Source organism: Erythrolamprus reginae, chromosome 5 (assembly GCF_031021105.1).
Source record: "Erythrolamprus reginae isolate rEryReg1 chromosome 5, rEryReg1.hap1, whole genome shotgun sequence".
NCBI classification, from domain to species: domain Eukaryota; kingdom Metazoa; phylum Chordata; class Lepidosauria; order Squamata; family Dipsadidae; genus Erythrolamprus; species Erythrolamprus reginae.
The window spans coordinates 63,729,280-63,750,558 of NC_091954.1; positions in this window are offsets into that span (position 1 = coordinate 63,729,280).

The following is a 21,279-nucleotide window of genomic DNA, read 5'->3' on the forward strand; positions in this document are numbered from 1 at the left end:
GTATATTGCCCATCCTATTCGTTAATATATAGTCAATGCAACTAAATGTATGATATCTTGCTGAATAATAAGTACAGTACCTCTATTTGGGATATCTGCATGGAGATCTATCATATTAAGTCTATTTAAATGTAACATCCTACTATTTCCGATCCCATTTGTTAATTGCATATTAAAATCTCCTGCCAAAAACGTTGTGCCCTCCATAAAGTTATCTAGCTTCCTTTTTGTATTTATAATATTTATTGTATTTATTTTCGCATTCAGGGCATAAATTGCTGCCAATGTCAACTTCTTATGATTAATTTTCCCTTTAACAAACAACCACCTCCCTTCTCTATCTTTCTGAACTCTAACCTCTTCAAATAAAACCCTCTGATGAATAATAATTGCCGTACCTCTACTATTTTGCATTCCTCGAGATTCATATACCCATTTCCAATTTCTATCATTAATCAATTTATCCCTTCCTCCCCGTCTTTTATGTGTTTCTGTCAAAATCATAATATCCACCTTATTTTGCTTAGCCATTCTCAATATCCTATAACGTTTTAAATCAGATCCCAAACCATTTACATTTAAAACCATTTACATTTAAAACCATTATATTACACTCATTCATAATATACAATAATATCCCTTTCCCCCTCTTGTTTCACTCTTGGTTTGCTTTTTTTCTCCTTTCTTACCCCAATTACCCCCCCCCAAAGTGCCTCCCCCCTCATCATGCTTAGGTGTATACAAAGAAAGGGGGGTTATAAATGCAAATTGTTTGCAACCCTATCATTATCATCCACCATATGCAGAGGGAGAATGTATGTAGTAGAGAACCTCTATGGAATTCAAAATTCTGGAAATCAAAATATGAGCACCCTTTTTATCGCCCACCCAGATTTTGCAACAGAACCCACAGCTTGTCATTCAAATGCTAAACGTATCTTACCTTTTTAGCCTTCTGGGAGGCTTCTTCCCCCAAGCAATGGGATAGGGCAGAGGATGAAACTTTGCTCCCTTGCGTGGAGGAAAGTGTACTTCTGTTTTTATTCCAACAACAGCCTTGAAATTTAAGAGGCTCAGAAAGCAAAATGCTCTGAGCATACATGTTTGAAATCAATACATCCTACCAGCATTGTTTTAAAAAGTTTTAGCAACTTTCAAAATGCTGCCCTTTGGCCATGCTTTCCTGAAATAATTTACAGCTTTTCTGATTTGAATTATAGACAGAACACTTAAGAATGTGGTTTTCAAGGATAGCAGTTTTTTAGAAAACATTCCAAGGACTTTTATCAACCTCTTGCACACAGTTATGTTACTGCTCTCAGTCTGGGGTTACCCAGGTTCAAGTCCATCCTTATCCATGGAAACTCTAATCCCATCTTGAGAGTCCCAAAGCTGTAATGGGATAAACATTTAGAGAGATTCCATGTAAACTACCTTGAGCTCCTGGAACAAAACAGCAGAAAACCCTAACAAATAAATATACCAATAAAGTTTGACAACGGTTCTCGGCCTAATGAAAGAAATAGGCAGCAGAGCAAGGATTATCTTTACAAGGAGAAAGCTGTTGTTGGGAACAACCTGTTCTTCCTAAATTGCTCAAAACAGGTGGAGCAACCTTAGCCTTAGCCAGTCTTTTCCATTACATGTTATAGAAAAACAAAATAGTTGGAATTTTTGCTTGAAGTAGGATAATGCTCACATATATAAATCTATATGAGCGCATGGTGATTAAGGTCTTTATTCAGATTTATTCATTCATGGTCCATAAGTGATTTTTAAACTTTAATTGTACTCTTGCTTAAGCAGATTTCAAGCTGATAAAAAAAATAAAAATTTCCTAGTAAGTTAAATGTGTGCTATGACAATAAAGACTTGTTTGCAATCAGGCTGAGTTACTTTTTAAGAAGTAAAAATATGCAGCAGTGTTGTTGCTTTCTTATCAGCGACTTTATGAGGTTCCACAATAAAGTAATTAAAAATTAACTCTAACAGGCTTCAGGCACAATGCTTCCTGCTTTTTATCTGACCCCCTGCTTCTCATTTGACATTTCTTTATTGCACTCTCTTCCTGGGGATTAGACATTTAATATTGATAAAGTGACATAATGTAATAGCACATAACAGCATATAATTCAGGGTTTTCATGAGATCAAAGCATTGTGAGTCAAATAGTATCATAAATGAGATGTTTTGTTTTATTGTCCAATAAAAATCCTTTGAAGTGTTAATTTTGTTTTTTAAAGGTAGATTAGGTAAATTAATTATATTTGCAAGGTATTTAGTTATACTTCTGGTCTGTCCACTAAACTTAAAGTACCCATGTAAAATTTGGATTTTCCATGTGTACATATCAGAACTGCCACATATATGTTTAGTTCAAGGCCAATAGTCATTCCAAACTTTTGAAAAGCAAAGGGGAACTGGGTACAAGACCCCCAAATGATCCACTTAGCCTTACCAAAGTTGAGCTTAAGCCTGTCCCTCTCCATTCAAAACCTATGCTACTTCCAGATGTTAACAAAAATCTTGGCAGCATCACTTGACTGGTGCAAGGTGGATAACTTTAACTGACAGGTAGCATAGTGATGACATCTAATCCTGTGTTGATGCCATCCACTTTTTGTCAATCTCATGCAGACATCTTTCTCTGCTTTTCCTTGCTTTCCCCTATTACCAGCTCTGATGTATCATCCCTCTGAAACTTGATTCCATCACACCATCAACAATTTATCCTGTTTAATTCAATGCTGTGTAATTTTAAAGTTGAATTTGAGAGTTTTATATCCTGTTTTTCCAAAAATATGTCATCCCCTTATAATAAGCCCAATCAGACTTTTGAGTGCATGGCAATAAGGCCAAATCCTTATTTCGAAGTTCAAAAAATATATAAGATAGGGTCTTATTTTCAAGGAAACACGGTACCTATAATGGATTTTAAATATGTTGGTTCTCTTTACAAAAGGAGAAAAAACATACATTCTTGGCTTCCCTTCTATTTAATTTGGCTCTTGAAGCATCAAGGCTAAATGGTAAAGAAATTCCAAGTATCAAAATCCCGCATATTTCTTCATGTGCCATAGAAAGTGAAGGATCCTGAAAATAGCTACATGCTTATTAGCAGCTGATATTACTGCAATAATTTCTATGCAGTTAATTTTTTTTACTATGGGCCCTCTATGTTCAAATTTATCTATTTTTTTATTTATTGGAGTTATATGCCACCCTTCTCCAAAGACTCAGGGCGGCTCACAACATACAAAAATATAAAAACTAGTTTAGAAGTCCAGTATGTAAAACAAGCTAAAAAAACCCCATATTTAAAATAATACAGCCCTACTCACTCACACCATAGTCATACTAAAGGCCAAGGCAAGATGTTGAAGTTCAGCGGCCCCAGGCCACACTTGCAGATGTTGTACCTGAAAGTGCGTGTCAACTTACAACTGCCTTGATATCAGCTTGTTTTCCTGTCCTCCAAGGCCATTCCCAATGCCTCCTGTACAAACAGGCCAATGAGAAATAAGTAGCTACAGCCTGCTTCTTTTTTGCTAGAAAAGAGAACTTTACAGTAGCGCAGTGAACAATGGAATACAGCGCTTGATCTTTACGACCTATAAAGCCCTTCATGGCATCGGACCAGAATATCTCCAGGACCGCCTTCTGCCGCACGAATCCCAGCGACCAGTTAGGTCCCACAGAGTTGGCCTTCTCCGGGTCCCGTCGACTAAACAATGTCGTCTGGCGGGACCCAGGGGAAGAGCCTTCTCTGTGACGGCCCCGACTCTCAGGATCCAACTCCCCCCAGATATCAGAGCTGCCCCCACCCTCCTTGCCTTTCGCAAGCTCCTTAAAACCCACCTCTGTCGTCAGGCATGGGGGAATTGAAATTTTCCCTTCCCCCCTAGGCTTATAGAATTTATACATGGTATGCTTATATGGATGATTGGTTCTTTAAATTGGGGTTTTTTTAGATTATTTTTAATATTAGATTTGTTTACATTGTCTTTTTTATTGTTGTTAGCCGCCCCGAGTCTTTGGAAAGGGGCAGCATATGAATCAAATAGATAGATAGATAGATAGATAGATAGATAGATAGATAGATAGATAAATAGTATCTGCTTGATCACATAGTGAAGGATGAGTGTTTTTGTTTTATTTTATATGTATAACGTACAGTGAATATTGCATTTAATTTTCTTGTACGAGCTGCAATGATAATAAACTAAACTAGTATCCTGGAAGACATATAAAATTGGCTGAAACTAACCCCAATATCATTTCTACTAATGAGATGAGGAATATATAGTTACATTTTTCCTCAGAAAATGTGCCAAATATCTCTTGGTGTTTTCCCTCACTGCAGCAAAACATGAATTCATATGACACACCTATACAAACTCTTCCTCTATCCTTTCTCTTACTAGCTCAGTAAAATCAACTAATGTCTGAACAAACTTTTTTTTTTGCATATTTTCAGAAGGATTCTCTGGAATAGCTCTAAACCGCAAACAAAATTCCTTCTCTCTAAGCTGAAGCATAGCCAAATTACCCAACCCAGGGATAGGCAAAGTTGACTCTTCTATGATTTGTGGACTTCAACTCCCAGAATTCCTGAGCTAGCATGATTGGCTCAGGAATTCTGGGAGTTGAAGCCTACAAGTCATAGAAGAGCCAATTTTGTCTACCCCTGACTCAACACACTCTCTAGTTGCAAGTCCTTTGTTTTGAACTTTTCCTCTAAAAAGTCCATCCTATTGAATGGACTTGTTCAATTTCCCCTGAAATCTTAGCCAGTTTCTACCCAAACTTTTTCCCCCCAGTCTCAACCCTCAAACTTCTCAAGATTTTATCAGTCTTTTACCCAAGTCATCAAGGTTACTTTCGGCAGGTTCAATGAGATAAATAGCTGTACTTTTGTGGAGAAAATGACCATGGGTAAAATGGACAAATTCTCTACCCAAAGGCTACCAATTCTGGTTCTGATATGCATTTTTATTATAAAAATTCTATTAAAAAAAAATTAATGTAATACACAGCATACATTTTTTAAATCTATCATAAAATGAATTTTAAATTCACTATTTAGGAATTAATTTTAAAAATCTTAAACTTTGGAATTGAAGAACAAAGTGATATTATATAACATAAATTGTTGATTAAATCACTAAGTAATTACTGGTTTAATTTCTGTGAAAGTCTAAAGAGCAAAATAGCGCTCACCTGTTCAGATGCTTGGAGATATGATAATGCTTTAGACTGTGCAGCAGTATAATCTGTTTATTATTCCTTTCTCCCCCTCTTGCAATAAGTTTTTTGTCTTTTATGCTAGTCAGAAAAATATAAATACTTTTGCAGAACAGCTACCACAAATCTACGCACAATACAATCCTAACTAAAGTTACAGGATTAATTCTTATTATCTGTGAATATTGTCTCAGTTTACCAAGACCATCTTTTAAATTTTTCCAAGAGGTATGCTTAATTCATACATGCATATATTTTGCCAGTTTTTTAAACTGTATGGTATGGCTACCAGATCATAGCTACAAAATTCTGGACTACTATAAAGAGATTTCTAAAATGTGAACTATTTGCTACCCTCTGGTGGTCATTGGGAGTATTGCAGGCCTTTCTGGTAGGCCCGCTCTGTCTTTGATTCCTATGAGCTGATTCATTAATTGACATAGTAAAATGCAGAATTTGAAATTATATCAGTATTATAAACAGTATTAAATCAGCCGCAATACAGTTTCATTAGCAAATAATTACTAGTTTGATTAGCAAATTAGCAAATAATCATTAGCAAATAATTACTAGTTTGATTATATCAATTTATTTAACCCCAACAAACCACAAGTTCAGTGCACACAATGTATGCTGAAAACCAGATAAATTTCATTATGACTTACAATGGCAACCTACGATGGCAACCTACTGTGTGTAGTTTTGCTGGTCGATGCTGCACCACTGATATATACTATACTGTGTAAACCACAACTTCAGAAGTAGCAAAAAAAAAAGTATTTATCCCTTGCAAAAAATAAAAGCTAGGGTGAAATGTCCTATCCCTTTGAGTTATAAAAGGCCACAATGTCTGTTTCCCGATTTAGGCAACTAAGGTTGAAGCTTAACCACAAAGTCAGGAAAGGTGAAGGAAGTTGGATTTTGGTTTTGGGTTTTTTTTTAATTCTTGGCTTTCACTGACTTTCTAACACAGTAGATGATCTGGCATTTAGGAATGGCCTTTTCACCAATGCAGGTTTAAAGGAAATAGGGATAATACTCTCTCCAGGAATCTCAACAGGAATTTGAAGACCCGCAGTAAGGTATCATGTCTTTTTAATGAAGCTGGTTTTTACAGGCATCAGCACTTTCTTTCTTACTCTAAAGAACACCTTTGATGCCAAAAGTAATTAGAGGAAATATCCCAGTTAGAATATTTTCAGAAATATGTTTGAAAGGAAGAAAGAATAGAAGGCAAAGTCTATTTAGAGACTTACTTTACATTTTTCTGGTTCCAATATCAAATGAGTCTTTATTCTGTCCTTTCCTTAAACTTTTAAAAATAAACCAGACTTGACACTGTACTGCCAGGCTCTCTGGTAGGAGCCTCCCGAAAATTCAAGGGTACAAATTTCAGACACACACACGTTTGAAAATTCAAAACAATGTTCTTTATCACAAAATTCAAAATAAACTAAGCACTCTTTTTGTATTGCAAAGAGCACTTGTCCCAAAACAACCGGGTAGTCTGTACAATTAACCTTAAGCAGTCATTAAGTACTTAGCTAGCAGCTGTGAAGAAATTTCACACCCTTCTTCTTCCAACGAAGTGAGGCACACACACACACACACACACACACACACGTTGCTCTGCTTTGTTTTCAAAGGTGTGAAAAATCAACAAACAAAGTCCAGAAACCAGCAACACAGGATTCCTGACGAACTGCGATCAGATACTCTTCCACAACGGCCAAACCCACATGCTGCTATTTATAGCAGCAGCCCTAATTACTGGAGCCCCACCCAAACACAGGTGGCCGCTCTTACTTGGTCTCTTCTACGCATAATTCTGCGCTTGCATGGATCCAAAACGTCTTCATCCGAATCAATGGAAGATAAGGGAAGATAAGGGAGATTGACTGCCTGGGCTGTGTGCCAAGTCCCCCTCTGCCGAGTCACTCCCACCTTCTTCTTCGTCCAAGGAAACTAAACTCTGAACTGACTCTGTCGGCAATAACACAGGCCTGTGACATGTTGACGTTTCCCCTGCATCCACCTCCACATTCCCTGGGGCAGGAGCTTGGCCAGAGCCAACCACAACACACACCATCAGCTTGATTGCTCTTATTTCACTATTCAGCTGCCAGGAGATACTGTACTAGGACCAGAACTGGAGATATAAATGTGGATATCATCAGCATATTGATGATCCATCACTCCCAAACCTCCGCTTCATCTAGATTTTGAAATAGGAGGAAAGAGAACTGAGCCCTAGGGCAAAGTAGGGGCTGCAGGTTGGATCTTTCTCCCCATATCATCCCTAATTGAAATTGACCCCAGAGCAAGGGTAGGCAAAGTTGGCTCTTCTATGAGTTGTAGACTTCAATGCCCAGAATTTCTGAGCCAAACATGCTAGCTCAGGAATTCTGGGAGTTGAAGTCCATATGTCATAGAAGAGCCAACTTTGCCTACCGCTGCCCCAAAGAAACAAGAAGAACCAGCACAAGAGTCCCACATCCTAAAATCAGTCCAAAAGGACACCATGATTGATGGTATCCTTCTGGACTGATGGTATGAACGGCTATTGAAAAGTAAAATAGTGCAAGGATGGTCACACTGCTGCCATCTCAGTCCTAAAACCCAGGACAGAAGGAAAAGGGGGGACATGATCAAAACATTTAAATTTGTTAAAGGGTTAAATAAGGTCCAGGAGGGAAGTGTTTTTAATAGGAAAGTGAACACAAGAACAAGGGGACACAATCTGAGGTTAGTTGGGGGAAAGATTAGAAGTAACGTGAGAAAATATTATTTTACTGAAAGAGTAGTAGATCCTTGGAACAAACTTCCAGCAGACGTGGTTGGTAAATCCACAGTAACTGAATTTAAACATGTCTGGGATAAACATATATCCATCCTAAGATAAAATACAGGAAACAGTATAAGGGCAGACTAGATGGATCATGAGGTCTTTTTCTGCCGTCAGTCTTCTATCTTTCTATGTTTCTAAAACCTGGCCTGAATCCTGACAGAAAAGATCCAGATAACTTGCTTCATCCAGGATATTCAGCATCTGCCATGAAAATATCATCTCCACAACTTTCTCCAAAAAGGGAATGTTGGAGGTTGAATGAAAGCTTGCCTTGGCTGGTTGAGTCAAGCAAAGGCCCCTTCTGGAGGGGGTGTACCACTGCCTCTTTGAGAGCCAATAAAACCACATCCTTTCCCAAGGAATGATTAACCACTACCCAGAGCAAATCAAATGTCCCCTCCTGGGCTGCCTTAACCAGCCAAGAGACAAGGATCTAACACAGAAGTGGTCCAAGTAGTAGTTGGAAGAGCATTGTCCACTTTCTCAAGCAGTCCCATATAATACATTTTCATTTGCACCCAATGACAAAATATTCATCAATTAAGCAGGACATCTAAAGGCCATGACTTATTATTTTATATGTTATCCTATTTCAAACCATGCTGTGTATTATTATTTTGTGTGAACTCTAGGGTGAATTTTCCATTTTTATTTCAAAATTATACCGTAAGAGTAAGTAGCATCCACTGCAACTTCAGTTGCCTTCTTTCAATCAATTAGTTTAACTGGATCTTCAGGGTAAAAGATTATTATTATTATTATTATTATTATTATTATTATTATTATTATTATTATTATTGGGGGAACTGAGACACTTTCCCCTTGCCTATGTAGTTTCTGTGCATAATATGACTGTATGTATGCTTTTATATATTGGGGTTTATCTTTTAGAATTTTTTATATGTATAATTGTTATCTTAGATTCTAATTATTAGATTTGTCATTATGTATTGTTTTTATCACTGCTATGAGCCGCCCGGAGTCTGCGGAGAGGGGCAGCATACAAATCTAATAAATAATAATAATAATAATAATAATAATAATAATTATTATTATTATTATTATTATTATTATTATTATTTAGATTTGTATGCCGCCCCTCTCTGAGGACTCAGAGCAGCAAATATGAGATTAATGGCATAATTTCAGTTAGAAAGGTAGGTGTGCAGCATTCATAACTATGCCCCCGAAGGCTATTTGCAGTTTTGAAATTAAAATGAAAATTGAAGAAAAGGTTTTGTCCCTTGGCACTACGTACAACATATGATCTTCTCAGAGATGGCTCATAGTCTCAGAGAGATTGCTAATTTTTATAAATCCCCTCTGAAATAAACCAAGCAGTATATCATTAATGAAAAGTCACTTCAAAAGAATAATAACAATAGGAATTTTCAATGTGGAGATTTAATTCCTTTATTCAGTACAAGGAGGCATCTGTGTCTCATTTACAGAGCTCCATAAAATACGTTTTTGTTGAATTTTCAGTCCATAAAAATCATTCCAAATTATAAAACTAGAGTGCATTTTTGATTCCTATTCCCTTTACTATCTTTCTTTGTAAGTAAATTCATTTTTTTTAATCCTAATTTTTCTTATTACCGAAACAGTAATATGCAACTTGGGCAGCTATGTCCATCAACTAAAAATAATAATAAAAAACATAAATACTACAAGCATCTTCCTGCATTGCTTAATTTCTATGTGAGGATAGTTACATTAATTACATACTAATGTGTTAATATTAACACAATACTATTTTCATAATTATTATACAATGTAATATATATTAATATATTGATTTTAATTAATTAAGCTATGGAGATTAAGCATAGGCTGTAATCACAAAACATGTTTTGTGATTACATTTGAGTCAATTATTAAGAGCTCCAGAATCACCAGGGATTAAATAACAACGCAGCAATAAGCAAAAGTAATGAATGTACAGCAGATGGGGCTGTTGTATATTTTGAGAACTTCATTATGGAACAAAAGTATACATTTGCAATGCCAAATCAAATTAAGGACTCTCAACCATAGGTTGGTTGGGGTTGGTTTTTTTTTGGCAGAATAGGAAGCTTATCTAGAGCAGCAAATAAAAACGTTGTATTTAATTTTTTCTGATAATCTTCCATATCCTTGTCCTGTAAGATTTTCACAAAACTTGGGACAAATGGTATATCTGGATTGCAAAAAACAAATTAAAAGAAAAGAAAAATGGGAACTAAAAAATTAAATTTAGAGAGAAAAATCAAATTGATACTAAGAGGAAATATTATTTTTATTTTATTTATTTTATTTATTATTTAGATTTGTATGCCGCCCCTCTCCGCAGACTCGGGCGGCTCACAACAAAGTGAAAAAACAACATTATAAATATAAAGCATTTCTATACCATTGAGAAAATGAAATAAAATGGATATATTAACAGGAAAACCAATAAGATGTATATATATGTAATAACTCTTAAAAGGAAAATATTTTTTTCTTATTATGTATGAGCTGCAAACCAACTACACCGCTATTTAGGTGGTGTCAATACTAAGCTATGATACCAAATAATCCATGTATAAAGCAAGATGCTTTATCTTTTTTGTTGTATGTTATATGTATATACCGTTGTTCTGTTTTCTTTTTTCTGTTTTAATGTACATATTTAATAAAGTTTTTTTAAAAAGTTTTTTAAAAAATAAAAAAATAAAAAATAAAATTTTTTCTGATAATGTTAGCTGTGTTAGACATTTCAAAGGTTTGACCAAAATGACAAAAAATGTGGAAATTTATGGAGAAATTGTGTTGAAATAAACAAAAACAGCTTTGTATTAGACTGTGCTTCTGTTCAGTTTTTATTTGAAAAATTAACTATGTTATGAAAAACACAACAGGTTGAGTGGATAACTTATAAAATGTACATAGGAAAACAAAAAAAAAATAAGGTTGGCATGAGATCTGAATGACTGTGGTTTGAATACCAAAGGAAGTAACTAAAATTTCTTTGGAATACTTTGGAGTAACACTAGACTGAACTTTTTCCCTATAAAATGCATTTAGAGAATTATGGTGTCAAAAATCAATATTAGGAACATTTTACACCAGAAATTATGTGGAACTAATCCAAGAGCTTCAGCTGTCATCCTCAGGCCATCAGCACTAGGACTGGTCCACTCTACAGCTGAATGGGTATACCCTTATATGACATGAAAGCTGCCCAACTATAATCTAGACCAGTGTTTTTGAACCAGTGTGCCGCGGCACACTAGTGTGCTGCGAGACACGGTCAGGTGTGCCGCGAAGCTCAGAGAGAGAAAAGAAGAGAGAAAGAAAGCAAGAGAGAAAGAAAAAAAAAAAGAGAGAGAGAAAGCAAGAGAAAGAGCGAGCGAGAGAGAAAGAGAACAAGAGAGAAAGAAAGCAAGAGAGAGAGCAAGAGAGAGAGAGAAAGAGAGGGAGGGAAGGAGAGAGAGAAAGACATAGAGGGAGGTAGGGAGGGAGAAAGAGAGCAAAAAAGAGAGGAAGGAAGAGAAAGAAGGATGGAGAGAGAGAGAAAGAGGAAGGGAGAGAAAGAGGGAGGGAGAGAGAAATAGAGTGAAAGGAGGAAGAGAGAGAGAGAATTTTTTGGTCTAAACTTTTTTTAGCGCCCCCCCCCCCCCCCAGCTCAATGTGCCCCAGGGTTTCGTAAATGTAAAAAATGTGCCGCGGCTCAAGAAAGGTTGAAAATCACTGATCTAGACCAGTGTTTCCCAACTTGGGTAACTTGAAGATATTTGGACTTCAACTCCCAGAATTCCCCAGCCAGGTTGGGAAACACTGATCTAGATACCTGACTCAACAACCCCATGAGGACTAAAAGTTAAAAGTTAAAACCACCTTGAGTTACTGTCTTCCAGTTCCGAACCATATAGCACCACCAGCCTTACTAAGACAAGATGCATTAGTGAAAGAATACAGAAAAATTATGAACAACTACCTCACTCCCAGCAACACTCATCAGCCATAAGGCTCAAATCCAGGAAGCCCCACGGGGTCATTTCCATGTCAAATGATCTGGGGCTCAAATGGTCTGGGGCTCCCTGCTCGACCATCATGGATTTTGATGAAATTTGGTGTGAACATGCACACATGTCCCCAATGAACATTGGTAAAGTGTTACATTTGCCGATGCAATACTTGCATAGATATAGTCATTTGTGTGACTCCATACCGCAGCCTTCTACAGTATGACTCTGAGGTTTCTGCAACTTGAGGCGTACCGTATTTTTTGGGGAGTATAAGACATGCCTTCCCCCCCCAAAAGAGGGTGGAAATGTCGATGCATCTTTTACACCAAATACAGCCATTTTTGCTGTCCCGAAGCCCTGCCCCCACAGCCCATTTTTGCAAAAAATGGGTCCATTTTTCACAAACATAGGGAGGACAGAGTCTGAGAAGCCTACACAGAGCTCCTGGGTGCTGGAAGATGGCAAAAAATGCCCTATTTTTTGCAAAAAAACAGCATTTTTCACCCCTTTTTTACCCCAAAAAATGGGGTGAGCAAAGGGTTTCAGAAGCCTGCACAGAGCTCCTGGGAACTGGGGAAAGGCAAAAATGCCATTTTTATTTTAAAAATGGGTTAAAACAGCCTATTTTTAACAAACATGGGGTATTTTTGCCATTCCCCAGCACCTACCGTGTTTCCCCGAAAATAAGACACTGTCTTATATTAATTTTTGCTCCAAAAGTTGTGCTACGTCTTATTTTCGGGGGGTGACTTATATTTCTCAAATAAGACAAATTCACAGGCTGAAAAGCTGACATCCCCAAAGAAAGTGTACTGTATGGTACACTGATTACGGTATGGTACCTGTCACTATGGCACCCACCCACACAAACGACGGCACTTATATGGTACAACAGTATACTCCCGCTACTGCAGCTTCCGGCCACCAGAGGAACTACAATCTACGCACTGTAGTGGAGAGTGTAATGGTGGTGAGACAGCAGCAGACTGTGTCTGCTGTACTGGATGGTACAAAGTGATGGAAGGGGCCAGCAGGGGACGCCACATTATTACGGTACCGCTATGAACAGCTTTAAATGGTACCGTATGTTTTTCCACCATACCGTATGTAAACTTGACTACGCCTTATTTTCGGGGGGTGCCTTATATTAGCAAATTCTGCAAAACCTCTGACATGCCTTACTTTCGGGGTACGTCTCATTTTCGGGAAAACAGGGTAGGACATCCCTGCAGGCTTCCCAGACCCTTTGCCCATCCCATTTTTGCGGGGGGGGGGATGGGTAAAAAGCAGCCCATTTTTCGCAATGTTTGTAAAAAGTATTCTGCTACACCAGTATTTTATTAAATAATATATTACTACACCATTTGGTTCAGAATACTTTTTTCATTGTTTTCCACCTGTAAAATCTAGGTACATCTTATACTCCGGGGTGTCTTATACTCCGAAAAATACAGTAACATCTCTGTCAATATAACAACATAACATAACAACCAGGAAATATGTTGGCCAATTTTAAATTTGGATCGACAGTTTTGGGCATTTTGGCCACAAAGTTAATCATGTCATTTGAAACTTTGCTGACAGAAATCGGATTTGGAAGGCTGAATCAACCCTGAGCTTACTGAGATTCGCTCTCTTAACTGCTGGCAGCCGGTGGTCACCAGAAGTAGCTGGCAGTACTATAATCTAACCACTGCGCCACTGAGGCTCCACACAAGGCTATGGAACCTACAGGCTTGGGATCCTGAACCAAGAAACCCATCCATGGCTGGTATTGCTTGGCTATCAGGCGTGCCACCTATGGCAACGGAGTTGCTGGATCAAGTGCCTGAACTAATAGTGACAATGTCACCATGGACCAGCACAATATAATAGTAGTAATGATGTCTTTATAAAACAAATAAGACATAATAATAATAGAATGCATGTGACGCTGCCATAGCGCGGTCCTCAACTTTGTCCCTATTTTTAGGGATTTATACATCAGTAATGAAACCCCAAGCCTACTTTTTTAGGGTGTGTGTGAAACATGCTCTTGCTAATAAAAATTAGATTTAAGTGTTTCTAGAAAGTCTTTTTAAAAAAAAAGTGGGCTGAAAAGACCTTGTTTTTGGCACTTTTGCAAAAACAGTCACGTTTACACTCATTTTGTGAAATATTGGAAAGCAGTAGGAGAATGAAATTTTATATTTCAAAACCTTGTGTTGCTAAGTTATGGTCAAAGTTTCATGTTTCTCATACCTTTCCTTCCAGAGATGCAAAAAGCCAAACTTTACTCTTTTTTTCAAGCCACAATCATTTTTGGCAAATTTGCTCTAAACTATCATGATGGAGATTACTCATGAAAATGTTTTTATTATTTTATTTAATAAAGCACAAATGTTGTACATGGTGGCAATTTTTTGTTTTATTGCCAGAGATATTATGTCTCCAAGTCACTGAAACCTCAGTGTCATACTGCAGAAAGTGGCGGTATGGGGTCACACAATTGATTATATCTTTGCAAATACTGTATGTAACACTTCATCAATGTTCATTGGGGACGTGTATATTCATACCAAATTTCATTGAAATACGTAATGACCAACATCTACTCAACAACTTTAAGATTGAAGGAAAATGTGACTATATTCTTGACAAAAAGATAAAAAATAATTCTAGCCAATGTCTTCTATTCAGACTCATAAAGCAGTCTCATGTTTCCTTTCTCTTTTGTTTCTAAAGGAACATTTCCCTATCAGAAGTTAAATCTGGCTATTGCAAGACTAATATATAGGCCTGGATGGATGGAAAGTAAGATGTAATAACTTCTGTTTAGCCCTTACTTGACATTTTCAAAATTAATTAACAACCAATTTTGTGGTTTTTCTTCTGGTAGCAAAACCTGAGTTAATCTATATATCTAAGGCAGTGTCTATATCTAGTTATACAGTGATACCTCATCTTACGAACCCCTCGTCATACGAACGTTTCGAGATACGAACCCGGGGTTTAAGATTTTTTTGCCTCTTCTTCGAACTATTTTCACTTTACGAACCCGCCGCCGCTGCCGGGATGCTCCGCCTCCAAACTTCCGTTGCCAGCCAAAGCGCCCGTTTTCGCGCTGGTGGGATTCCCCTGCAGCATCGCAAAATCCGGAGGTGCGGTTTCCCATGGAGGAGAGCCTCAGGGGAATCCCACCAGCATGAAAATGGGCACTTCGGCTGGCAACGGAAGTCCGGAGGTGGGATTTCCCAGCGAGGGAAGCCTCAGCGAAATTGCAGTGCGAAAACAGGCACTTCGGCTGGCAAAAGGGGTAAATTTTGGGCTTGCACGCATTAATCGCTTTTCCATTAATTACTATGGGAAACAGTGTTTTGTCTTACGAACTTTTCACCTTACGAACCTCGTCCTGGAACCAATTAAGTTTGTAAGACAAGGTATCACTGTATTGTTATATCAATATCTGTACCTATACATCCATATATGCATGCATATACACGCACAGTATCAGTTGTTTCAAAGTACAGTTGTACCTCTACTTAAGAACTTAATTCGTTCCACGATCAAGTTCTTAAGTACAAAAGTTTGTAAGTAGAAACAATTTTTCCCATAGGAATCAATGTAAAAGCAAATAATGTGTGCAAACCCATTAGGAAAGAAATAAAAGCTCGGAATTTGGGTGGGAGGAAGAGGAAGAAGAGGAGGAGGATAGTCGCTGCTGAAGGAAGAAGGTAAAGTGAGGGGAATCAAAAAAATCCAAAACTTTAAGGCTTAAAAAAAAAAAAGAGGGACTCTGAGGCGGTGAGGAGGAGCACGTGCCTCCCATACACCCGGCGCAAGGCTGCCTCCCATACACTGCACCAGAGAGGGAAACCCAGGCGGGCAAGAGGAGGGAACCTCCCGCTCCTTTGACCGAAAGGCCGCTGCTGCTGCTACCTGCTTCCTCTTCCTTCCCATGCTGAAGAACTCCCATCTCCTCTCGCTCGCTCACTTTGTAGCCAGCACCTTTCCTTCACTGTGGTGACACCTCGGTTTGGCTGAAGCCGAGTTGATCTGGCTGGGGCAATGCACCCCCTTTTGTCTTTCCGCATCTAGACGCTCTGGGAGGCAGCACGAGGGAGTCACCATTGTGAAGTGGTTTATTCCCTCTCCAAATGCCCAGAAAAAGGAAAATGCTTCATGCACTCTGGACTGCCAAAGCCTCCTTAAGCGCTACCGAAAGGCTCCTCTGGCAGCCCAGAACAGCCCGAGATGGCTGGGATTAAAGGGGAAATGGTAAGAAACTGGCCCGGCCTTCGTGCCACTCTCAAATTTCCTGGGAAATTTTTCTGGGCTCGGGTTCTTAAGTAGAAAATGGTTCTTGAGAAGAGGCAAAAAATCTTGAACACCCGGTTCTTATCTAGAAAAGTTCTTAAGTATCAGTACTATTGTACTATCATTGTGCATTCTCCAAATTGTTTTTTATTTAAATACTAGATTCATTTCATTTCATGCCTTATCTTTCTCTATAATATGCAAACCCAATTAGAGTTTATTAAATTGTATCTTATGATTCTAGAATAAATTGGTTGTATAAAGCACTTTCAAACACAGAGAGAGACAATATTGTCCTTGGCATTTAATTAAAATCTGCTGTATGCTCAAGTCAATTTGAAAGCTAAATGCAAGGTTAGCTGCTATGCTGGAGATAAAAGCACAAGGCTGTATGTTATAACACAAGGAGAGTATATCTGCAAAAAGAGAGAGAAATGGCTGAAACTACAGATAATGTCTATTGAAATCCTAACTTTAATTGAACATCTGTGAGAGACTCCCTTGGATTATCTATCTGAATGAAACTCATTTCCTAGGACACAGTTGTTGCAAAGGACAAGGCAACAATTTACTGATATGACCAGTCAGAGTTTGGAATGAATCTATACCATTCACCCATCTTCCCTTCTGACATCTTCATTTCTCTCCATTTCTAAGGTTTCAGAAAGCCAGAGGGGAAGGTGGGACATTTTCCTTATCCGATATATAATAATAATAATAATAATAATTATTATTATTATTATTATTATTATTATTATTATTATTATTTATTGGATTTGTATGCCGCCCCTCTCCATAGACTCAGAGCGGCTAACAACAATAATAAACACAACATGTACAATCCAATAATAAAAAACAACTAAAAACCCCTATTATAAAACCAAACATACACACAAACATACCATGCATAACTTGTAATGGCCTAGGGGGAAGAGCTATCTCAACTCCCCCATGCCTGGCGGTATAAATGAGTCTTGAGTAGTTTACGAAAGACAGGGAGGGTGGGGGCAGTTCTAATCTCTGAGGGGAGTTGGTTCCAGAGGGCCGGGGCCGCCACAGAGAAGGATCTTCCCCTGGGGCCTGATCATGTGCAAAGATCTAGTTGAATTATGCAGGGCAAGGCTGCAAGCTTCCCACTTTTTCTCTAGATTTCTACAGTAAAATTTTTTTCCCTTAAATTGTATTTCTCAAGGTAGACATTAAGCCTTGAATGAAAATGCTTGTGTTTCCCTCCACATATGTACTGTGCATACTAGATATTAGAAAAAAATCAAGCTTGGACACTCCAGGGGATGGCATTTAACTTGCACCATAGTACAGGGATAAAGTAACTGGTTTGCACTAGGCTTTATGGAAGAGTTAAGCATTTAGCAAATCTCTAAATGGATTCCATTTCTTATCTAACAAATGCCTCTGAGGCCTTCAGCATCTCCACCTTTCCTAACATAAATCAATAGGCATGTTATCTCTCTAGGCCACCCAGCTGTTTGCCTTCCTTGGATGAATCTGAAAGAGAGAAAAGAAATCTTATAGATAGACCAAAAGGATAAAGGTCAAGATCCAGTTAAGTGCGCTGGGTGTACTCAAAAGATCCTGGGGAATAGGAAGCATGGATTCATCTTCAAAATGTACTTCTATATTTTGAATGCACAACTGCTTCTTTACTTTTTCAGAGAGTTTAAGCTTCATTTGTGTTAATCATTTTTTTCCAAATATAAATTTATACAATCCAAATAGGTTTACACATCAAAATACAGTAGTCCCTCACCTATCGCTGGTGTTACGTTCCAGACCTGGCCGCGATAGGTGAAATCCGCGATGGGGAATTTATTGACTGATAGTACTTATTTAAGTATTTATATTGTAATTGTTTGGTAAGTTTTCATTGTTTTAAGTGTTTATAAACCCTTCCCACACAGTATTTATTTTAGATACAGTATTTAAATACAGTATTTACAATTTTAGATATTCTTTTTTTTTAAAAAAAAACCTGCCGATCGAGTTCGGCGGACTGTTTAAATCTGCCGATCGACTTCCCCAGAAACCCGCGATGAAGTGAAGCCGCAGTAGGTGAAGCGCGGTATAGCGAGGGACTACTGTAAGTGCCTAATCAGATCTGTCCTCATCATTTCCTCAATATGGGTGTTTTCATAGCAAGGGGAGAGAAAAAGCCGGTCACTATGAAAACCTATTAGGCCATTCTTCGATTCAGTTTTAAAAGGAGGCTGAAATGAAGACAAGGAACCCTTGAGTTTAACAGAGATGGGGGATAGCTAGAGTTGGAAAGAGTTCTTCAGTAGACAGCTGTGGATTCTGTTATAGGGTAAAAGGAGGAGGAAAGTTGCTCTGTTCCTATTTTCTGTACCATAAATAATTTCAGACATCTCCATTATGTCTCTTAGGAGACAGTAAGAACCATTTTCAGTAGCTCTCCCTAATTAGAATAAATTATTAATATTTTGCACATTCTCTAATATGAAAGCCTTTGTTTTATGATTTCTGCTCCTCTCTGGAATTTCATTTACAGCATATCTTCCTTTCATAAGTTCTGTGTCCACAATGTACAAGAGAAATTGTCTCATAATTTTACCATTTTGTCTGTCTGTGTGTCTGTCTGTCTGTCTGTCTATCTATCTATCTATCTATCAATCAAATCTATCTATCAATCTATCAAATCTATCTATCTATCTATCTATCTATCTATCTATCTAATTGTGCCAATTTAAACTGGTTGATATGACAGCTGATCCTATTCAAATTGTGAGACTTACTAAATTGTGGTATTTTTAGGTACTGGGTGGAGCAAATGTTAAAAACTCTTGCTATCTTTCTTTCCTGCCTTCCTATTATATGTCACCAACCGAGAGAAAAGCACCCACCAGTTGCTCTCCTTAATTTAGGAGGAGGATTCAGGATTTTAACATACATCTTGATCAATATACAGATTGCTCAAGTCATTCCTTTTTTTTTTTTTACATTAAAATAAGCCTGGACAATAACTGACAAGAAGAATGAGGACTTTATAGCGAAACAGAAGATTAGAAAGCACTACTTTATACCAGAACAGCTAAGGACAAGTTAAAACTGCTTCTTATATGCCTTGGGGATGAGATGACAGATTGGGAACAAGATAAAGGCAACACATCCTGGTTCCTGATTGTCCTTCAGTTATAGGACTTTCACAAGTTAATTCTTTACCAGCATTGCATGCATACATCAGGATAAAACTTCTTCTGCATCAGTTCAAAATATTTTGCTCATGAGTTGAAGATAGTATATCTGAGTGTTTTCCCTTGTCTCTTTCCCCCCATCTCTCTCTTTTCCCCTTTCTGTCTCTCTTTCTCTCCCTCCCTCCCTTTCTTTTTCCCCTCCCTCCCTCTCTTTCTCAAATCTCTTTCCCTCCTTTCCTCTCTGACTCTGTGTCCCTTTCCCCCTCTCTTTCTCTCGCTGTCTATCTCTCTCTCTTCCCCCTCTCTTTCTGGCTCTGGCTCTTTCTTTCTTTCTTTCCTTTCTCTCTCTCTTTCCCCCTCTCCCCCACTTTCCACTCCCACTTTCCACCCCCACCACCCAGTAAGGAATCTGTAAGGAAATTTGGCCAATCTCTGTCTTTGAAAAGATACAAAAATAAACCCTATGTTGCAAAAGGAGTGACTGTCAAGCTGTTACATCACAGCACCACAAGGTTACCGCCTTAGATTGCCGCACGCAGTTCAGAGAAGCATCATCTCAAGCCGCAGCATACTCACACAGGCAGGCATATGCATCCTGCAACTTGGTCCAAAGTAGCCAGAGAGAGTATAGTCCCTGGGCGCCCCCAAAAATGCTTGGCAGCCACAGTAGAGGATTACGCCCCCCACCTCATCACCAAGGCAGCCTCTGCTGAATCTTTACAAAACTGGGCAAAGGCAGAAAGAGGGGAGCAGACAGAGCCAAATCGAGCCAAATGTGTGTCTCTTTCAATGTGTCTCTCTCACTACCTGACTGCAGCAGGAAATGGCGGGCGGCTACTTCCAGCCTTGGTTGGTGCTGGACGCGCAACCTACTCTGTGCCCCAAAACACTGGCTGGCCCCGCCCCATTCTACAGCCGCCACCACTGCTGTTGCCAGGGGCAAGTGGAGCAGGGTAGCATTGTGGCTCCATGTTGCAATGGGCTCCAGGAGGAGGGGGGATCCTGTCTCCCATATTACGAAGCAGGCTTTCGCTGTGCTGCACAAGGCATTATGGAGAGCAGTGGGCAGGCCATGGAGGCGGCAGCAGTGGCATTGGGAACCACAGCAGAGGGCTGAAAGAGCCGCATGCAGCTCCAGAGCCCTGGGTTGCCGACACATAGTGTACGTAGTTTTCATTATTTAAATAAGCTCTCTTGCAGCTGACCAGAAATGAACATATGGTGAAAGAAATCAAACTATCAAACTAAAAGCTAGATTTTCTAAAGTAAGCAAGTTTAAATTTGTTTCAACTTTCAGACAAAGAAGCCTGCCTTCTTCTTCTCCTTCTCCTTCTACTTTAGCTAACTGCTAATTGTAGTTCAGCAGTTCAAATCTCACCACCGGCTCAAGTTGACTCAGCCTTCCATCCTTCCCAGGTGGGTAAAATGAGGACCTGGATTGTTTGGGGGAAATACAGTATGCTGATTCTGTAAATCGCTTAAGAGAGGGCTGTAAAAGCATTAGGAAGCAGTATATAAGTCTAAATGCTATTGCTATTCTCCAATAAAAATCCATAGTTAGCCTCCTGTTGGCCAGCACTAAAATATATAAGCATGGATATCATTAACATTTCTGTTTGAAAGTTATTGCATTGCATATTTGCATAAAAATATACCACAAATGCTTAGTTTACATAATATACTATGCCATAAACTATGATATATAAAAAGGATTTACACAGCATAAGCC